The sequence below is a fragment of the Bubalus kerabau genome, chromosome 22 (genome assembly GCF_029407905.1).
Source record: "Bubalus kerabau isolate K-KA32 ecotype Philippines breed swamp buffalo chromosome 22, PCC_UOA_SB_1v2, whole genome shotgun sequence".
NCBI lineage: Eukaryota > Metazoa > Chordata > Mammalia > Artiodactyla > Bovidae > Bubalus > Bubalus kerabau.
In genome coordinates this window covers 21,273,697-21,294,666 of record NC_073645.1, presented here as the reverse complement: position 1 = coordinate 21,294,666, position 20,970 = coordinate 21,273,697, and the positions used below count along the sequence as shown (strand labels likewise).

The 20,970-nt window shown below is 49.3% G+C and overlaps 1 protein-coding gene and 1 long non-coding RNA gene across 3 annotated transcripts in view; one reads left to right on the top strand and one right to left on the bottom strand.

Moving 5' to 3' along the window:
• UBTD1 (ubiquitin domain containing 1) overlaps positions 1-20,970 on the bottom strand; it is a 51,172-nt gene that overhangs the window by 29,525 nt on the left and 677 nt on the right. The window lies entirely within an intron of this gene.
• On the top strand, positions 11,841-14,539 carry LOC129636557 (uncharacterized). Of its 2 annotated transcripts, none has more exons than XR_008706998.1 (3): positions 11,841-11,978; positions 12,946-13,070; positions 14,403-14,539. It is a non-coding gene; the product is annotated as an uncharacterized LOC129636557 (long non-coding RNA). The 2 variants fall into 2 exon arrangements; XR_008706997.1 differs by lacking the exon at positions 11,841-11,978 and adding an exon at positions 12,035-12,125.

Sequence of the window (20,970 nt, the reverse complement as noted above, 5' to 3'; positions counted from 1 at the left end):
CACCCTCCTATGGGTCTTTCTCTCTTCCTAGAACCCTGTGGAAGGGACATCTGTTGTGGGAAGAAGGTCAGAGCAGACACTCACTAACTATGGCCCCATGGAAACCAGACTCCAAGGTCTTGTTGGACAGCCTCACAGCTCTGGACAAGGCCCCCGATACAGTCTCTCTCCTTCCTCCTTGAAAGGGAAAATACCTCCTTATGGGGGGAGAAAAGCTGAGGTGGTGACTTGCTTCTTCTGATGCTTCTTCCCCTTCTTGGAAGGCCTCAAGCCCTTTGTTGTCCAAGGGCCTTCACCTGTGCAGTTCCTTCCATCTGGCTTGGGTAACCCTCCCCACCCTCACCCACATTGGGTTGTATCAGCACATAAGGGCCAGGACCTGGGGCCAGCAGAGGCTGAAACCTAGTTCATGTTCAGGCATCAGCAGTGGGCTCTAGCAGGAAGACGAGGGACAGAACAGGCATCTTTTTCTCATTCATCCAAAAGGTGTCTCACAGGCCAGCAAGTAGCCCTGGCCGGGAGTGGGACCACATGAGACAAACACGGCTCCCTCAGTCTCAGCCTTCAGGTGTTAGCTTAGGTATCTCTGTCAAGGAAGTGATTTTGACCTTCCACCCCCAAATAATCCACTCCCCTACCCCATGATTCTCTCCCAGTACCCTCTTCTCTCCTTTGCTGCTAAGTCGCTTCAGTCGTGTCCGACTCTTGTGCGACCCCATAGACGGCAGCCCACCAGGCTTTCCCGTCCCTGGGATTCTCCAGGCAAGAACACTGGAGTGGGTTGCCATTGCCTTCTCCAATGCATGAAAGTGAAAAGTGAAACTGAAGTCGCTCAGTCGTGTCCAACCCTCAGTGACCCCATGGACTGCAGCCTTCCAGGCTCCTCCCTCCATGGGATTTTCCAGGCAAGAGTACTGCAGTGGGGTGCCATTGCCTTCTCTCCTTTGTAGTATGCATTTGGACGATTTGGGTATAAACTATCTCTCTGCTTCTCTGTGGGTTCTATGAGGACCATACCTGTTTTGTTCAGTTGCATACCCAGGACCAAGCCGGGGCCAGGCACACACAAACAGTGCACACCTTAGCTTTACAAAGATATACACTTCAGATTAGCTTTGAACTCCAGGATGGGGCCTCTACCCTAGATGTCACCTTCATTTGGCACACGACAAAGCCGTGAGGTAGGCCACCCAGAGCCCCAAGAGAATTTGGTCCAGCTGGGACAAAGCAGGCAAGATGCCCCCACACAGTGTAAGGCATCCACAGGCCCCTCCAGAAAATACCTGTAGGGCCATAGGATAATACAGTCTCTTACTGGGAAACTGTGTTTCCCAGCCTTTTTAAGCATACACCTCTTTTGATAAATACAGACTTCACACACACACACACACACCCACAACTGTATCATGCCCCACTTGGGAATTACTGTGACATCAGGCAAGACTTTTTGGCCAAACTCTACCTTTGATAGTTTACATTTTAGAAACGACATATTTTTCCAAACCTAAGATGTGATTATGATACTGAAGACACTCTTTCAAACTTCCTATATGTCCCAGTCCCCAGAGATTTCTTTTCATCTCTCTCCCATTGACATTCAACACTCACAGATAAGAAACGAAGTCAGAGGGCTGACCGCAAAGAGCAGACGTATTCCAAGTCAATACAGAATGTGTGGAAGAGGCAACCTCTGGGGCATATCTCTAGCACATTCAGAACAGAATGGCATCGTGACTCAGTGGGAAGGGTACCAGATGCCTGTGAAGAGATTAGACTATGATTTCAAGTTCTGGAGCTCCTTTGTCAGGATAACGTCAAACGAAGTTCTTAAGACTAGGAGGCACTTTCCCATCTGTAAAATGGAACGCTGGTACAGGGGGAGTCCACAGCAAAGAGAAAACTATGACCCCCGCCATCTGAAGGTCTCTGATTGTTTCAGGTACAGAGAAAAGAGAAGAAAGAAAGCACAGCTCTGAGAAGGACACCACGAGGGTTCCTTATCTGGGCAGTTATTAGTTCCAATGGGCAACTGGTAGAAAGGTGAACTTGAAGTTTTTGTGGGCTGAGGGGATGCTGGCCCTGTGGCAACTTCTCTTCCTCCGGGGCAGGCAGATATATCACCACAGTTACGAGACTGCTGTGGGAGTCAGACCCACATGAGTTCCAGTCTCATTCTGCCACTGACTCACAGGTAATGTCAGACAATTTACATAACCTCTCAACCTCAGTCACCCTCAACAGTGAGAGGATGACAATAAAACCTATATCTCTGGGTTGTTATAAAGATTAACTGTAAATAATGCATGTAAAATATTTAGACAGCATCTGGAAAACAATAAGTGAAAATGCAAAGGATTAATATAAGCATTAACCTTATTATTTTTGTTACTATTACTATTTTCCCAGTAGGATTGCAGGAAGGGAGCTGGAAGGGCAGCCCAGAGGCACCAGGCAACCCTCTCATTCTCATTTTCTATTTATTGTAACAGATGACATGACCTCTGTGGTCAAGGACAAGAACAGCTGGGTAAGCCAGCAAAATGCACAGCTGCTGCGATTGAGGAAAAGTAATACTCCTCGGGGCCCAGGCTTGGAAAGGAGTTGGCAGCAGGGAGCAGAGGCTCCGTGGGAGGGAAACAGACAGAAACGGCCGAAGGGGCTGGAGGGGGAAGAGAAAGCACCAGGGGAAGACCCAAACCAAAGCCAGGTGGGCACAGGAAGCCGGCCTTCCCAGAGACAGGAAGCTGCAGGTGAACCGGCAGGAAGCCAGGACGTGGGCAGCCAGGGAAAGCCAGGCCACATCCTGAGGAAGGGGCGGCGGAGAGGACGGAGTAGGCTCCCAGGCTGCTGGATGCTACGACATGGAGCCAGCCGGGGACAGGATGGGAAGGAGGGCCACACACTCGTCTCTCCCTGACCCTGGGTCCCCTCCTCAAGTCTCTGTTCCCCCAACTCTGCAGGCCCCAGGGTTTCGCCAGAACTTCTGTCCCTGCCACCATCTACTGTCCCCACCTGGGTCCCCTTCCCGAGGCCGGTGGCAAAACAGGATGTGGGTTTCATCATTTCCCCCTTTCCTGGGAACTTTGACACAAGTGCTCCATAGTTTTCTCTGTGGGGAACAGGCCAAGGAGGCCCACACGGGGGAAAAAAGCACCTTCCAGCTCCACTCTGAAATGCAGATGGGTAAGCCAGCGCACATCTGGTCCTTCCCCAACTGCCTCTTCGCCTTTTCCTGGAGGGCCAGCTCAGCCTCAGTCCTGCCCACTGGGCTCCACATACCCAGCACCCATCAGGGGAGCGCCTGTCGTCAATGAAGGGGACTGATCTTACACCTACTTGGCCCTCTGGGTACCCCCAGGCTCTGGTTCCAGAAGGGTGCTGATCTCAACATGACCCCAGGTGATAGGGCATCAGCAGCGAGGTCAGCCGAGAGTCAGGGGTGGCCTCGGGAAGGAAGGCTCCCTGACCCAGCAGAGGGGTCAGCATGCAGGCAGGCACACCAGCAGCCACCGTAACAAGGCTGCCTGCAGCTGCACAAGCTTTTCCGGTGACAAAGCACTGGCCTGTATGTGACCTTTGACCCTCCCCACATGGCTAGCAAGGGACTGGGCAGATACTGTTCCCATTTTGAAGATGAGGAAGCCGAGTGACTCGAGCAGGATCACAGTTTCTGAGAAGCAGAGCTGGTGGGCCCAGGACCCATTCTCCAGAAGTCTCCTTTAGCCTGGGACTTACTTCCCTTTCCACATTGACTCAGTTCTCCCAACTTAAACAACAAGTGCTATAGCAGCCCTCTGCTCTGCAAGGCTGACAGTCTCTCTCCTTTGACGAACTTCCCCAAGTCCCCAGTGTCACCAGGCCCTCCCTGATGCTCCCACCTCTGTCTCCCACACCTCTGGCCCTCATTCTCCTTTGGTTAACCTGTCACACGACCTTGTGGATTCCTTCTTCAAAGGGGCTTCCACTCCCAAGACATCAGTGCAGACCTTTCCCCTCCTAGCCCTATCTAGCCTCACTGGCTTCGGCCTTGCCCCAGCTCTCTTCTCAGCCTTCGAGTCCAGAGTACCCTTTCAAGTCCCTGGCATCCACCTAGCCACATGCTCCCAGTGGCTCCCCATCACCTCCGCACCCCTGGCCCGCAGCTTGGCTCGCAAGGTGCCTTTCAGGCCTTGCCTCTTATTGCCCCCTCCTTGAAGCACACACCTGCCTCCAGCCCCTCCGTGCACCCTTGCTTCAGCTCAGGCTGGTCCCCCTTCCCGAGCCCCCTTCTCTCTTCCATCTTCAGGCTCCCCTCACCTGTGTCCACAAGCACTCCCCTGACTGCAGGAGAGATGAAGAGACCCTTTCTTAGCACCTGCCCTGCCCAGAGTCCTGAAAGACGCAGCCACACAGCCTGCAGAATCAGGTCCCCCAGCTGCTACTGCCTGTACCTGGGTGGTCCCTGCGCCCAGAAAATTGGCTGCCAGAATTTGGCACTGGTGTGCTCGGTCGTGGAACAGCCAACAAGAAGAGAAAGCTGAGTCTATAGGGACGGAGCCAGGAGCAGATGCTCAGACACAAGTCAAGAGGTCACTAGCCGCTCAAAGACAGAGCCGCCTCCATCCCTGCCTACTCTCCGGTCCTGGCTCCCATGAGGCCAGCTGCTTCGCTGTAATCCTGCCAACAAACCCTTTGCCCCTAAGCTGACGCAGAGGGGCCCCAGCTCTGTGGGGACGACTGCTGACACCAGCCTGGGAGCCCCATCACCTCCATCAGACAGCCCCAGCTGGAGGAGCCGTGTACAACATCCCCTGTCAAGGGTCGCTTCTTTTCTTGTCTCCCTGTGTGGCAAGTAGGTGTTCCATGTACACCTGTTCCCGCCCTGGGCCTGGAGCTCCTGGCTGAGGGCTTGGGAGTTGTCTGTGTGGCTCACCAGCGCCCTTCTGCCGGAGCTGCCTCCAATCGGCACAGGGTCTGAAGTGGCCCCACTAGACGGGTTTTGTTGTATGTGAGCCCACCTCCTGGCTGGAGCTGAGTGGACCAAGTTGGGCCAATTAGACCCGCTTCCCTGCGAGTCTGGAATGAGTCTGGGAGAGCTGAGGCCCTCTGAGTGTGGCTGGAGCTGTAGTAGGAACGTTTGTGGCCGTGTGGGCTGAGGACGGAGAAAGCCTGGCTGCCGAGGTGAGGAGGAAGCCCAAGGGGCAGCAGAGTTGAGAGGAGGAGGGAGAATCTAACAAGGTTTTCCCAATCTCTGCTGAAGGCCAGGCTGCAACTGTGCTGTGGGCTCCTGCACACCCCTGAGACCCTGTAATTAATCACCTCTTGTGCTGAAGTTAGATTCAGCTGGTTTCTGTTACTCAAAATCGAGGGGTCCTAATAAAGCCGGGATCTCCCCTAATCTTCTCCAGGAATACAAAGCAGGTGCTTGACAAACAAACTCGCTCAATGAAGAAAACTGGCCCCAGATCCTGGCTTTCTGATTTCTGCCAGAGGCGCCACCACTGCTCTACAAATACTCCACATATCAAATATGTAACTCGGCCCCAGGCAACTTGACTTAAATGCATTTTCCTTGCCTGAAGTGCATAATATCCTCACTTTCATCTCATCTTTGGGACAAACCAGCATTCAAAGGAAAGGCAAGCAGGAGCAGGCCGGAGAAAAACAGCCTGTGAGAGTGTGGGCCAGCACGTCCAATTGATCTGCAAACTGTGTTCCCCCGGGGAGGGGTGGCCCCCACTACAGAAATCTCTGCCCCAAGATTTCTGTCCCTGTGCCGTTCCTGCTCCTGTGAAGATGACCATCAAGGACTCCAAGAGGTCACAAAGTTTCCACCCCTACTGATGGGTCATTCATGCCACAGGCCATCGTAAGGACAGATCCTTGAATCCTAAGGCTGGAAGAAACCTCACAGGGTCACTTCACCTAGTGGCTTTCAAACTGCACCTGCAGGACCCTGGGACTCCGATGGAGCCTCTTGGGGCTCCAGTCTCCCCAGCCTCTACCAGTGCACTGCCCGTCTGGTTGTACACATCAGGCCACCTTGTGAGTGTGCATCTGAAAGGGTTCCAGGGGCTTAACACAACAGCGCAGAACTGTTTCAGATCAATGCGTCTATCATTCGGATGAAGAGCCAGAGACTCAAAGGCATAAGACCACACAGGTGCCAAGTGGCTGAGCTGGCAGAGAACCCTGGGCCCGGACTCTCCCTGCTGCCCCTTCCCCTAGGCAACTCCTTTAAAGGTTCTCTTGGGCCTGGGCGGAGCCAGAACCCCAGTCCTGTGTAAGTGAGCCCCGGCTGGGGAACACAGAGAGAGAACTGAAGACTCAAGGCAGAGTCCAGGCGATGGGCGTCGAGTCCCAGGTGACCCTGTCTGTCGGCGGAAGGGCAATGCTAAACGGCCCAAACAATGTGGAGTTGTCCTGATGCTTCTCCTCCGCTATATTTAGTTTCTCCCCTGAAATGACCTCAGGCAGCAGCAAAGCTTTGTGGTGTGGCAAAATCAGCCGTGTGTCCCCAACTCCAGGGGAGGAGAACTCTGCTGGAGACACCGGATAGTAAATAGGAAAGAGAGTCTGTGGGATGCGGGGGTGGGGGTGGGAGCAAGCTGTTGACAGAACTAGAGACAAATTCTTTCCTTTGACCCCCTGGGCGGTAGCAGTGAGGAGTAAACCTGCAACTCGTGCACTGGGTGAGGAAATTTGAGACCCAGGTCCGGGGTGGAGGAGCCCCTGCTTCGCCCCAGGCTCTGGTCCCATCCGCTCGCAGGTGTTGGGTGCCTCTTCCTGAACCACTTCATTCATTGCACCCCTGTGGAAGGAACCAGCAAAGGTTCTCTCTGCCTTAACCTCCCCATCTACTATTCGAGACCTTCCCCTGACCTTGGTGTACCCAGCCGATTTGATTCTATTGTCTGAAAAACAAAAAAGAAAGGCTAGAAAAATAAACACCAAACAGGAATGGGGACTCTCTGGGTGGTGGGAATATGAAGGAGATTTTCTTCTTTGGACTTTCTGATCTTGTCCACATTTATTACCTAATCACATCCTGCTTTTACAATAAAGAAAACTGTATTGCTTGCTTCTCTCTAACCTGAACCCCTTACTCAGATCACTAACCCTTCAGTAATCTCTCCTCACTTACCCTTAATATCTGCCCTATCCAACCTCAACTCTTTCTAAAATGTCTACATATTGCCTTTGTCTCTGCTTGTCTACACTGCATGATTTAGCACTTGTCTACGCATTATCTTGCCTGAAATTGTATCACACCTCTATTTGTCTTTGCTCTATTCCCCAGATTGTAAGCCATCATGGGTGACGAGACATACATATATAACACGTGTACACAGGAATGAGGCAGGATGTACAGAATGGGTTTAGAGACAGTCAGACATGACTGAGCACACATGTACAGAAAAGACAGAGGAAATAAGAGTCAGGTTGCCTGGGTCAGGTACTAGCTCTACCACTTCTGACTGGCAGGACAGGCCACAGATCAGTGGCTTGACTTTCCTGAACCAGTTCCTCCAGCTGAATTCCCTATTAATGCCAATTCTCTTCTAAAAGGTAAGGGTGGATTCTGAGCAAGCCTGGCCACCCCACAGCTTTTGGATCATTTCACCTCTAAAACAGAGGCCCCAGACCCAGACTACAAAAGGGGTCCCCATCAATCCACATCCAAACCAGCATCAGGTGGTGAGCCAGACACCAGGGGAGTAGGGTTCGCAGGCTGAAGTCTCTCCTTGAATATTTCCCCTGGGCCTCGGCCCCTGAATGCCCAAGGAGTGGTGCTGTCAAAGCAGCAGACTGAGCATCTCTGTCCGGGGCTTCAGGAAAATGTGCTTGAGGGCCAACAATGGATCAGATATCCAGGCCCTGGATCTTCCGTGGGACATATGTCAAAGCTAGGTTTCAGAGAGGAGGGGTCGGCTGCAGATTAAAGGATCCAATGCAGCTTTCCTTCTGCCTGTGGACTCTGAAGACTAGCCCATTCTGTTCCTCAGGGAGCAGGACCAAGTAACAGTGCATTCAGCATGTGGATGTTTCCCAAAAATCATTTGGGGCCTTATAAAAAGCCATAATAGCAGCAGGTTTCCAGTGAAATAAGGCCTCCCTTCTCCATGTCCGCCAGCCTAGCACTGGGCCACAAAGAGGAATATCACAAGGGGCCAAAGCCAGATGACCTCTGGGCTCTAAGAACTTGCTATGAGAGGCCAGAAGGAAGAAAGGCAAAGAGCAAACAGAGAAGTCAACCTGGGGTGTGAACACGGCCGTGAAGGGCATCATCAGCTCCCGGGGGCTGTCCCCTCAGCTCGCCCTGCCTCCTTGGTGTGCGTGGCACGAATCTGCCCACCCAGGTATGCCCGTGGAAATGGGCTTGGAATAAATAAAAAAAGATCACAGGAGCTCGATATTATTCAGCCCATCACACTGTGAACTCCTAGAAGAAAGGAACTCTTCGCACTACTTTCTGTGCAGACACCATGGACAAGGCAGATGGGGTGACTCTTTAGAGGCAGTTTCCCACAGCAGTGATGATACGGGTACCCAGGGTATAACTGCTAGGATTCAAAGAGAAGCTGCAGCACTTTTGTGGAAAGGGTCTTAACCTCCCTGAGGCTCAGCTTCCTCACCTGTAAAATGGAGGTAATTATGTCCACCTCCAGGGGCTGACGGGGAAACTGAAGACAGTGAGCTCAAACCCACAGTAGGGTGCCTCACACATGGAGATTATCACGCACAGTGGACTGATTCTGGGGAGGATGATGCCTGGAGCTGCCGAGCGCTCATGAAAGGAAGTGCTCCGGCCATGCAACAGTCTATTTGGGGGGCACAGAGCACACTGGCTAAGTGAAAAAACCAATGCCTTGTGCCATATCCCGTGGTACGGAGGCAGACACTGGGAGTATGGGGGGCAGGGAGAGATGGAAGGAGGGAAAAACCCATGAAGGCTGTTGCGAAGTGCTCTTTCTGACATACTCAGGATACGCAGTGCAAGAACTGGCAGAAGCGGACTATGTGAGAGTCATGAGTGGCAGTGACGTCATAAAACCAGCTATACCTGTTTAGGGCCTCGTGAGCCCTCAGTTGAAACTGACAGTGAGGCAGGTGTCGCATGGAAGGAAGGCAGGGTTGAGCACTGAAAACAGAAGTCTGGCATCTGAATCCTTTCATGGTTCACCATGTGACCCTGGGCATGACAGTTAATATCATGGAGCCACTCCCCTAATACGAGGACAGTGTCACTCCCAGCGAATTACCAGGAGGATTGGAGATGTGTGTGAAGCACCTAGTGTAGTGCCTGCCGTGCGGTTGGTGCTCGATAAAGGGCAGGATACAATAACTATAAAACAGCTGCTTTTGAAGCCAGTTGCAGGGGGTTGTGTATCAAATGTGGAAAAGTGGGCCTGCTGTGGATGCTTATCACCACTTTCTTGGAGATTCATGGAGGAGGTGCCAGGGTCCAGGAAGTAAGCCCCAGTGGACCCAGACAGGTTCTGCCAAGCTGAAGCTGGGTCACAGCACCTGAGGGCACTCCTGAGCCTTGACCCACCAGGCAACAAGTTTGTATCTGTTACAGAGAGGCCAGAAAAGTAGCCACTGGTTGTTGCTGGAATTAACAAGAGTATGTTGGACGCTGCAAGAGATCTGTAACTTACAAGAGTTGAAGTCCTCCAGTTTTTGTGAATGCTTCACATTTTAAAAAAATGAAGCTGGTTTCAAGGCTGCCTCTATAATAATCACTCTTGTGCAACTTACTTCCAATTTTGCTTTCCTGAATGCGTGAGTGGAGTTATAAGAATGGTAAGTAGGCAGGGTACACAGCAGAAGGTAGGTTTTGTATATGAACTTCACTGGCCATATATCTCAACTGGTGGAGGGAAAAGAAGGCTGGGGACAGCTGGCTTAAATACAGTGCCAAGCATGGTGATAGTAATACAAAAATAACAACTACCATTAACTGAATATTTTAACATGTCCCAGCTACCACTCTGAGGGTTTTATGTGTTTTAATTCAGTTGATCCTCATGACAGTCCTGTGGAATAGGTACTGTTATCTCCATTTGACAGATGAAAAAGGTGAGGCTCCCAAATCCAAAACAACTTGCCCAGGTTACACAGCTAATGAGCTGGAGGAGCTAAGATAATAGAATGCACATGGATACAAAATGAATAAAATATTTGTCACAACTGTCCTAGTTACCTGTTATGGAAAGAAAATCTCCTTCTCATCAACACCTTCTTTGAAAGATCTCATTATTTTGCAAATCAAAAGAAATTTATGGGGACTTCCCTCATGGTCCAGTGGCTAAGACTCCACATTCCCAATGCAGGGGACTGGGGTTCAATTCTTGGTCAGGGAACTGGATCCCACATGCTGCAACTAAGACCCAGTACAGCCAAATAAATAGATATTTTTAAAAAAGAAAAGAAATTCATGGTCAGCACTTGCTATACACTCAGTGCAGAGGAAGGGCCAGAGGGTGCACCAGAATCAGACTTCCCATGTTGGGGTAGGGAAGAATACACTCTGCTCTTCCCAACACTCTAAACTGAACAAGAGTCAGCAGAATACAAGCCCCCAAAGGAACAATGAACTTGGCCTTGGTTACTGTCATTAATGACCCACTGCCATCATTGGCTAAGCATCTGCTATACGTAAGCACAGTGGTGATCACTTTATACACATCATCACCTTTAATCCCTGACTACCTAAGCAGTCTACTCTTGTCCCCATTTCACAGATGCAAAAAACGAGGCTCTGATCTCAGGCTTCCTCACCACAGTGAGAAAGCAGAGGAACCACTACCTCCCATGGCTTCTGCCTCTCTGCCACTTATTTGTCAACAACCTTGGATAGCTCTTAACATCCCTAGTCTCCGTATCCTCATCCATAAAGCTGGAAAAATGATTCCTGCTCTGACTACCTAAGAGAATGGTTGTGAGGATCAAATGAGACATAATATTTGAGAAAGCACTTTGAAAATGGCAAACTGCTGAACATAGCAAGGGATCATTAGTCTTATTAATTACAAAGAGTAACACCTGATCCAGCTAAAGAGACTCTCTGCTGCCTCTTTTCCCTTGGGAATTTAGGGATAAGTCAGAGCCTGCAGAGCCGGGGCACTCTTTTCTTCAACTCCCTGGCATCTGGGTGCTGGGAAGTAGAGGTTCCTTCTGGGAGAAGAGGGAGGAAACAATGTTGTTTGAATTCTGCTAATGTTTTTCTCCAGGAACACTACAATGGTTGAGGTTCTACTGCTTCCACTGTCAAAAAACATTCAACGCATTTACTAGGCACCTACTGTGTGCCAAGTACTAGATCCAATGGATGCATGGGACCCCTAGATGTAGTCTAGGGGCCAGGAAATGAAAGAGACGAGGCAAACGAGGCAAAAGCCATGGGGAGGGAGCACAGTGACCACAGTCCTTGGAGCTCTGCAGACTTCAGAGTCCCCTCCCGGATTCACGTCCTGCGGAGGCGGGGGCAGGGTGGGGTGGGGGGTGGCAGTGCATGGAGTGAGCTCAGGGCACTGAAATTTTCAAGTCAAAGTACTTAAACTGAGTTCCAGTTCTGTGTCTGCTCAGCCTTGTGACCACCAGAAATCAATTTACATTCCTGACTGTGGGGGCCTTCCTTTATGTTGGGTAGGAATGTTCCCATAGGCAAAATGAGAAGAATCAAATGCATGACTGACTGACCCCGGGAAAGCAGGGTGCCTGAAGGGGCTCGATAAGAAGCTCTTATTTACAAAACAAAACAAAACAAAATCTTGCTCCCTTCCTCCCAATCTTGAACTATATAGGGGCTGAAGCTCAGGCTCTGAAATCAGGCCCTGCTGTTTACAAGTTGAATGGCCTTAGGGAGGGGACATTACCTTTCTAAGGCTCAATTTCTTCCTCTGTAAAAAGGTGATAATAGTATCCACCCGTAGGAGGGTTTGTGAGGATTAACCCGCAGGATGCTCCTAGCACAAGGTATACACCCAGCAAAGGTGAGCTGTTGCTAATCGCCCCTCTCCTTAAAAATTTCAAGCCCACAGAATTTCAAGCCCACAGGCTCACCTCTAAGATCCAGGCTGCCTGGTAACGGGCTGGCTGCCTAGGCTTCAGCTCTAGTGCCAGCCTCCCAGAGGAAACAGGTACCAGTGAAGCGCCATCCCCACCCCCTACTGCCTCCACACCATGCCCCACCCCTTTTCCCGACAGGTTCCCCTTTCCGAGGGCAACCAAGGCCACAAGTTGAGGGGCTGTGGCTGGTCAAAGGTGTGGGGACACATTGAGTTCGGTTCCCCATTCCTGTGGGCTCAGAAAGCAGGGAGATCTTGCCCCCAACAGCTTGGAGAAAAGCATGTGGCCTGGAGCAGCTGACAAACGCACCAGGATGCCACGTCTCTGTAAGACCCTCTGCTTTTCACCCATCCCAAGTGCTCCCATCTGAACCACAGTCCTGCATCTCTGTGCAAAAGGGAACACGCCATGAGGAAGACAGCATCAACGTTCTTTGGGAGCCACGTGAATTGTAACAACCCAGAACTGCTTTGCTTAACTGGAAGCCACTATTCACCTATCCCAGCCACTGACCACATTATTAGAAACCCAGAAGCAAGCGACATTCTGAGTGACCAGAAAAGATGTCACAAAAATCTACCCACCCAAGCTCCTGGACTTCCCTCTCTGGAGGGGCCCTCAGGCTTCTCTTTAAGTCCGTCTACTATGGGGCTTCCCAGATGGCTCAGATGGTAAAGAATCTGCCAGGTTCGATCCCTGCATTGGGAAGATTCCCCCATAGAAAGGAAAGGCAACCCACTCCAGTATTCTTGCCTGGGGAATTCCATAGACAAAGAAGCCTGGTGGGCTACAGTCTGTGGGGTTGCAAAGAGCTGGACACAACTGAGTGACTGACACTAACAAACTAACTCTATGTACAGTTCTAACCATCTCTGCCCTCTGTTTCCCCAGGAAGTCAGAGGGGCTGCTATTTGAGCCTGGGAGATGCTATCTCAAGAAGTGACCACTACGCGGAGATGCCACTGCACACCCACTGGGATGGTTACTATTAAAAAGATGGAAAATAACAAGTATTGGTGAGCATGAGGAGAACTTGCAATCTTTGTGCACTATTGGTGGGAATATAAAATGATGCAGTGGCTCAGCAAAACAGGACAGCAGTTCCTCAAAAAGCTAAACATGGAATTAACATGCAATCCAGCAATTCCACTTCTAGACACATACACAAGAAAACTGACAGGATCGAGCAGATACTTGTACACCCATGTTCACAGGAGCATTATTCCCAACAGTCAAAAGGCAGAAACAGCCCAAGTGTCCATCAGCAGACAATGGATAAGCAAAATGCGGCACAGACATACAGTGGGGTTCAGCCCTAAAAAGCAGTGGGAGTACAACGTGGGTAAACCCTGAAGGTCTAACGCGGAGTGAAATAAACTTGACACAAAAGGACTGATAGTGAATGATTCCCCTTCTGAGTGGTACCCAGAGCTGTGCCATTTCACAGAGACAGAAAGTAGAATGGTGATTGCCAGGGGCTGGGGAAAGGGTGAATGGTGAGTCTGTGTTTAATGGGTAAAGATTTTCAGCTGGGGAAGATGAAAACGTTGTGAAGACGGATTGTGGTAAAGGCTGTACCGTAACGCCAAGTGCTTAATGCTATAGAACTGTACACTTAAAAGTTGTCACAATGGGATATTTCATGTTGCGTATATTTAACCACAATCTATTTTACTGTGGGCGGGGTGGAGGAGGAGAAGTGACACTGATTACCAGGGAGAAGACAGAGCAACAGTTTTGGGTGGAAACATGAACCCCAAAAGCACAGCAGCTGGGAACCATCATATCGTTTGGGGCCTACTGCCCTATCGTCTCAGAAACCTGGGGGCCTTGCACTGTCATGGACACAGTAACTGATCTGGCAGGACTCACTCTTCTCATTCAGAGCCCAGAACAGGATTCGAGAGCCTCCCCACACCAACAGTGCTTGGGCCCTTGAGGCAGACCACTGTGTAAGGGGCTCTCCCTTGTCAATCTACCTTCTACCCGCCACCAGTTCACCCCTATCTTCTTTCAGAGATAAAGGATCTTCAGAGAAAGAGGCTTTTGTGGTCCCTCCCCTCCACCAAGCAGGTGCTTTGTACATACAGGTATGAACTCAACACCCCTGAGTTGCAAAGAGGAGGTTATTCATGCTCAGCATACTTTGCTTGGAAGGGTATCATCCGTTTCAGAAAGATTCCCATCCAAAAATAGTTTTTAAACATTTCTTTTATAGTTTTGCTCTTTAAAAAAGAGTAAGCTTCAATGATCTGGGGAAAATCACTGGCTATGGTTTTTGTGTGCAAAAATCCTATAGCTTTGAATAATATGAACTTCATAAGTTCACAAAGTCTCTTTTCATACAGGATCTCACCTGATTCTTACAATGTCTCTGGGAGCTGAGCAGGGCAGTAGTCATCCCACTGTACAAATGAGGAAACTGAGGCTCAAAGAGATCAAGAGGCCTGTCCAAAGCAGCATACACAGCTAGGAAGGAGCAGAGAACTAAGACCTCATTTCCCTTGGATGCCAGATGACACTCTGGATTAGAACCTCACATTTGAGCAGACCATTTAGCCATGAAAGTAATTTTAAAAACAATGTTTGATTGTTTTATGCCCACAACATCTTTGAAATAAACTGGAAATACCATCTTTTTTTTTTTTTTTAAAGAGATGATCAACTGAGCAAAAAACAAATGACTTGCCCAAGAGCACCATTCAAGAAAGTGGCAAAGACACTATAGCCTCACCCTTTGAATGCACTTGACCTTGACCACTTCCCTTACAAACTTAACCTTGCCCACAGTTTCTTTTTATTTTTATTTTTTGGCCATGCCACGCTTAGCATGTGGCATCTTAGTTTCCTGACCAGGGATCAAACCCACACCACCTGCAGTGGAAGCTCAGAGTCACCAGATGGCCAGGGAAGTCCCCTGTCCACAATTTCTTGACCTTAGCATACTCAAAACTTAAAGGAGCCCATGCAGTTTTTATATAGGTTGCACCATATTTCTGTGAACTTGGCAGGGAGTAGACATACCTTTATTCTCTTTTTAATGGCTGGGGAAAAGAAAAGAGGTTAAAGAAATCTTTAAGTTCCTTTTCAGCTCTAAAATTCTATGATTCTAAAAATTCCCCAGCAAGTCAATTCTATGTGTAGAGAGGCCTGGAATCTACTTCACCCGCCCTCCGGCCTCACACTCTATCAGACCTCCCCATGTCCACCCTTGAGTTAATGGCCACAAAAAACATGTGTGCCTGGGAGAAGAGCCCACTCCTACATAGATGCCCACACAAAATGACAGCAAAGTGCTGCTGCTTGGCTGGGACTCTGGTAAGAGGCTTCATCCTGTCCTCCTCCTTCAGCCCCAGTATCTCCTTGCAAGAGGCCCCCAAACAGTGGGGAATTATATCCTAGGTATCTGAGAGCTTCTCCAGGCCTGGGCCGAGACAGAAGCCAGTCCCAGGAACAGAATACCACTTTGAGGTTGCAGTTAAATCTGTTCATTAGGATACACCCACCCACCTAACACCCACCTAAGATGAGAGAGCAATCAGGACTGCTCCCTCCTGCTCTTCCACAGACCTTACAACTCTGTTCTACACGCTAACTTCATCCAATAAATATTTATTAGGTACCTACTCCATGACAGACATGGATCTAGGTGCCATAGAACAAACAAATAAGAATCTCAGATCGCACAGAGTAAGGGAGATAGCCAATGTCAGGTGGTGGGAAGTGACAGGGAGAAAAATAAAAGAGGGAAAAGGTGGAGATAATGCTGAGAGCAGGCAGTGGAGGGAAGGGGATCAATTTTAAAAAGGATGGCCTGGGAGGGCGTGACTGATGAGACATGGCGAGTCTTGGAGGGGGCGGGGGGGGGGGTGGGGACCCGTTTAGCTATCAGAGGGTGGCGCAGGAATGAAGAGCCAGAGCAGGCTGAGGAAAAGCAAGGCGGTGAACATCCTGTCATGCCTTGTAGGCCAACACAAGGACCCAGGATGAGATGGGGAACAAAGGAGTAACAGAATCTGACTTACAGTTTGCAGCATCTCTCTGGCTGCTGTGATGAAAATAGTCTGTGAGGAGACAAGGGAGGAAGCAGGAAGGTCAGTTAAAAGGCCGATGGGTAGCTTAGATCAGGATGAAAGTAGTAATGATTGTGAGAGTCGAGTGCTGGATATATTTAAGGCGAAGTCAACAGGATTTATTGATTAAATGGATGTGGGATTGAGAGAAAGGGAGGAGCCAGGGATGATGATAGAATTTTGGGGGGCCTGAGCAACTGGAAGAAGGAAATCATCATCAGCTGAGATGGTAAAGACTGGGAAAATGGTCGGGGGGCTGTGAGGGTGGGAGGGCTCATTCTGTTTTGGACACATTAAACTGAGAAGACTTTTAGACATAAGATGTGTTGAGTAGGCAGCAGAACATACATGGCTGGAGTTAGACCAAATGGGTTGAAATGATATATGTGGGAGTCACCAGCATATATAATGATACATAATTATATGTATTATCATACAGGATCTCCATGTATGGTCAGATTGTTTACTGTCTGCCCCCGACCCCCACCCCAAACTATAAGCTCCATGAGGCCAAGGACCATGTCAGTTCACACCCAGCAAGGTACCTAGCACTCGGTAAATATTTACTGAACAAATGGAGAAGTTGCCCAATTACTCCCTTAAGAATACTCACAGCAGCCCACACAACGAGAAGTACACTCTCTTGCAACCACAGCGCCAAGCCCAGCCAGCCCAAAACAGGGCCTTGGGTCTGTCCACCTCGAGCTTGAGATTCCAGAATGTAAGTGGATATGCTTGGCACATCACAGATATCTGGGTTTCAGCCTTGCCACATTCTCAAAGGGTGGAGCTGGGCAAGAGACCTGCCTGTTCTACCACATCTACTTCTCCCTGGGATGGGCCGGGGAGGGGCTGCCTCACCCACTCCCAGGCAGAGAGACTGCATCTATCCAGGGCACAAGCACAGGTTGATGAGAGCCCCCCAGAGGAGTCATTCCCCTCCTTCATGTATTCTCAGAAGTTTGAAAAGACCACTCAGCACCTGAAGGCGAGAACACAGACCTACTGGGAACCTATTGCAAGTAATAGGTGGGAAAAAAAAAAAGTGACAACCACAAATCTTGATGAGATGAGAGTACTGACTAATCCTTCTAGCTAAAGCAAGACTCCCTGACCAGTGGGCATCGTGTCTCCGCTTCACCCACCAAGTGACCAGGAAGACAGAACTACGGCCAATGAGTGACATAACCAGGCGTAAGATTTCAGCTGATTAACTTCCCAGTTTAGAATCGCTACCTCTGTGGAGATGATAAAAACAGCTCTATAGTCCCCTCCCTTTCTGATATAATGCAAGCGCAACCCTAAGATGGTTGATGACTTGCTCAGGGTTACCCAGCTACAGGCCCAGGACTAGAAGTAGGGTTTCAGCATTCTGTTGAGGGCTTCTTCAGTGACAAAGGAAGGGTAAGAGTTACAGTGGGAGTTTTAGGCATTAGTCTTGTAACATAAAATTATGTCCTAGTCAACAGGGACAGAGAAGGCAATGGCACCCCACTCCAGTACTCTTGCCTGGAAAATCCCATAGACGGAGGGGCCTGGTGGGCTGCAGTCCATGGGGTCGCTAGGAGTCCGACACGACTGAGTGACTTCACTTTCACTTTCATGCATTGAAGAAGGAAATGGCAACCCACTCCAGTGTTCTTGCCTGGAAACTCCCAGGGACGGGGGAGCCTGGTGGGCTGCCGTCTATGGGGTCGCACAGAGTCGGACGTGCCTAAAGCGACTTAGCAGCAGCAGCAGTCAACAGGGAAACTACAGGTGTCATAGGAAACACCAGGTACACGCTGTGAAGTTAAGAATGGTTCCTTCGCTTGTACCAAATTTGTCATCCTCCAGGGTTCTGCTTGGCTTTGGACTTCATGAATAAAGCTGTTTATAGCAGGACCCACAAAAGTGAAATATTTCACAAAAGTGAAATAAAGATACACTAGCAGATTTTCTTTTTTAATGCAGATATATACCTCAGTAAAATGTTAAGGTGAAATTTTTATTTTTTTATATTTATTTATATTTATATTTTATATTTATATAGATATTTATATAGATATCTATAAATATATATAGATATATATTTATATAGATATATATTTATATCTAATTTTGGGGGACTGCACTGTGAGGCTCATGGGATCTTAGTTCCCAGGGATTGAACCTGGGTCACAGCAGTGAACGTGCTGAGTCCTAACCACCGGATCACCAGGGAATTCCTGTGTAAGCTTTTTAAAATCAACAAAAATTGAGTGCTTCCTCTGTACAAGTCACTGTGCTAAGTGCCTAGTGTGTGTGTGTATGACAATATGAGTGAGTGAGAGAGGCAAACACACACACACACACAAGGTCCTGAAGGCTTATAGTGCTGTTGCTGATAGAAGACTATAACATCAAAGAACTGTCTAATAATATGGAGTGGTTCACTGTTACGTAAGTGGCATAAGGCGTCTCAGAAACAGCAATTCTATCTGCTGGGGGAGCTGGGGGATTTGTCAGGCAAGGTGCTTCTAGAAAGATAAGGGATTGGAGGTGGACCTTGAAGAGAAGAAAGGCTCTTGATAAGAAAGGGGAAAGGGCATGAGCAAACACAGGTGACCTTAATGTCAAGAAAGAGAAAGAAATTGTGTCACAAAAGGAAGGACTGGACCAGACCTGAACATGAACAGCCTTGGAAGTTAAAGTTCTTGCAGGAGTGGGAGGTGCAGAAAGATTTCTGAACAGGGTTTGGAATAGGTGAATTAACAGATGTCTTCTGGGATACCAGCGTGTGTAGGCATTGGATGAATGACTGAAGATGTACTTGTCTCTGTTGGGAAACTAACTTCAGCCTGGGACATGAGCTGGCTTCGAGGTAACAAGGAGCGGGTCTGTAAGACCTGCTGAATGAAGAACTAGCAGGTTCCAGAGAATGACTCCTCCAGGTCATGGAGGCAAAGAAAGTTAGCAGAGAGGGTTCCTCAAAGTATAAAGTTACACAGCTGGAAGAATGGAAGCGTATAGGGAAGCTAGTTGAAGGCGGGGAGACACAGAGCTGGTTTAGAAGCATTTAGACTCTGAAGTTAGTTACATCAGTGTCCAGTACATGAGTCTGCGGTTGGAGAGGTAACAGCTGAAGATAGAGTGTAGGTGTCTTTCCAATGGACAAAGAGTTGTGGGTCTAAGATTTCTCTGGGAGGGAGATGAGAGAAAAAAAAAAAAAGAATGTAAAACTGAACCATGGGGATTTCCCAGGTGGCGCAGTGGATAAGAATCTGCCTACCAATGCAGGGGACATGGGTTCCATCCCTGGTCTGGGAAGATTCCACATACCTCAGAGCGACTAAGCTGGTGCACCACAATTACAGAGCCTGCGCTCTAGAGCCCATGAGCTGCAACGACTGGAGCTCCTGAGCCCTAGAGCCTGTGCTCCGCAACAAGAGAATCCCCTGCAACGGGAAGCCCCCACATCACAAAAGAGTAGCCCCCTGCTCCCTGCAACCAGGAAAACCCAGCACAGCCAAAACTAAATAAATACATAAATAAATTTTAAAAAACAAACAGAACCACGGTGTCCCACACTAGGAGGTGTTGGTGGGCCTGAGTGATCAGAGAAAAACCAAAATGCTAAGGAAGGAAAAGTTTTTGCCAGGAGGGTAGTTTCAAAGGGGAGAGAGTTGTCAACAGTAAAACAAACAAACAAACAAAAAACCTACTAATCAATTACATACACTGAACGCATAAATAATAAGTATTTGTTGAATAAATGAATGAAAGAAAGCCCTTGGATTTGAGAACCCTCTTTCCACGTCAGAAGAATGGCTTGTGTTGCCCTCAGACAAGTGGATTTCAATGCTAAATTTTATGTCGTCCTCCCTATAAAAAAACATGTTGCTTCTTGCACAAGTCATCCTGTCCAACACACAGACATCCTTCCCTGCTTTCCCCTTGTTTCCCCTCATTTTCATTCCCAGTTTCCGAAACTCAAGCAACACAAACCTGTGGTGTCAAAGGAGACAGGAAACACCAACTAGAGTTTCTACTTCATTAATAACTCTGCCTGTGGCTCCTCTTACATAAAGGGATATGTGGCAACTGAGTAGGAGACTGAAAAGGAGACTGCGTTCTAATCCCAGCTGTACTACTAACTAGCTGTGTGGCTGAGGACAAGTTGCTCAAATTCTCTGGATCTAGACAAGAGGAGGTAGGTCTATCTGGAGTCTAGACAAGTTTCGAAGGTCTCCTTGAGTTCTAAAGTGTGTGATTTTATCATTCTCAGAAGGTCCTTGCAACACTCTCTTAGAAGGAAGTGAAGTGAGTACAAGACCCGGAGAAATGACCGCCAGACCTCATACCCAGGCGGAGCGCCAGGATAGGAGGAGTGTACCCAGAAAGTGAGAAGGCGCTGCCGGCCCTCGCGGATCACCAGCGAGCAGATCCCATCCCCAAGGCTGGGAAGGATCCCAACAACACAAGCGCGATTCCCACCCCGCACCCCACCTTTCCTAGACTCCCAGACGGCCCGGAGGCTCTAAAAAGCCCTGCGGGAAAAAGATTTCTTTCCCAGAGTCCTGCGCTGCTTTTGCAAGTCGGATTCCAGCAGACATGATCTGCAGCCTGATAATGACACAGTCTTTGGAAGGAGCGACTGTGCTCGTCTAGCTCGCTCAGAGTTCTGAGGACAGCCTGGCCGCCCGCGCCGCGCCCCGACGTGCGGGCTTCCTACCCCGGCCCCGCGGCCAGGCCAGCAGCGCCCCGCAGGCCCTCCTTCCCTCCGTCTGCCCCTCAGCGGTCTGCAAACATTTCCTGCCCCTGCCCCCACCCCCACCCGGAGCTTCCCAGTTGGAGCGAGTTAGGCTCGCAGCCGGGTCAGGGC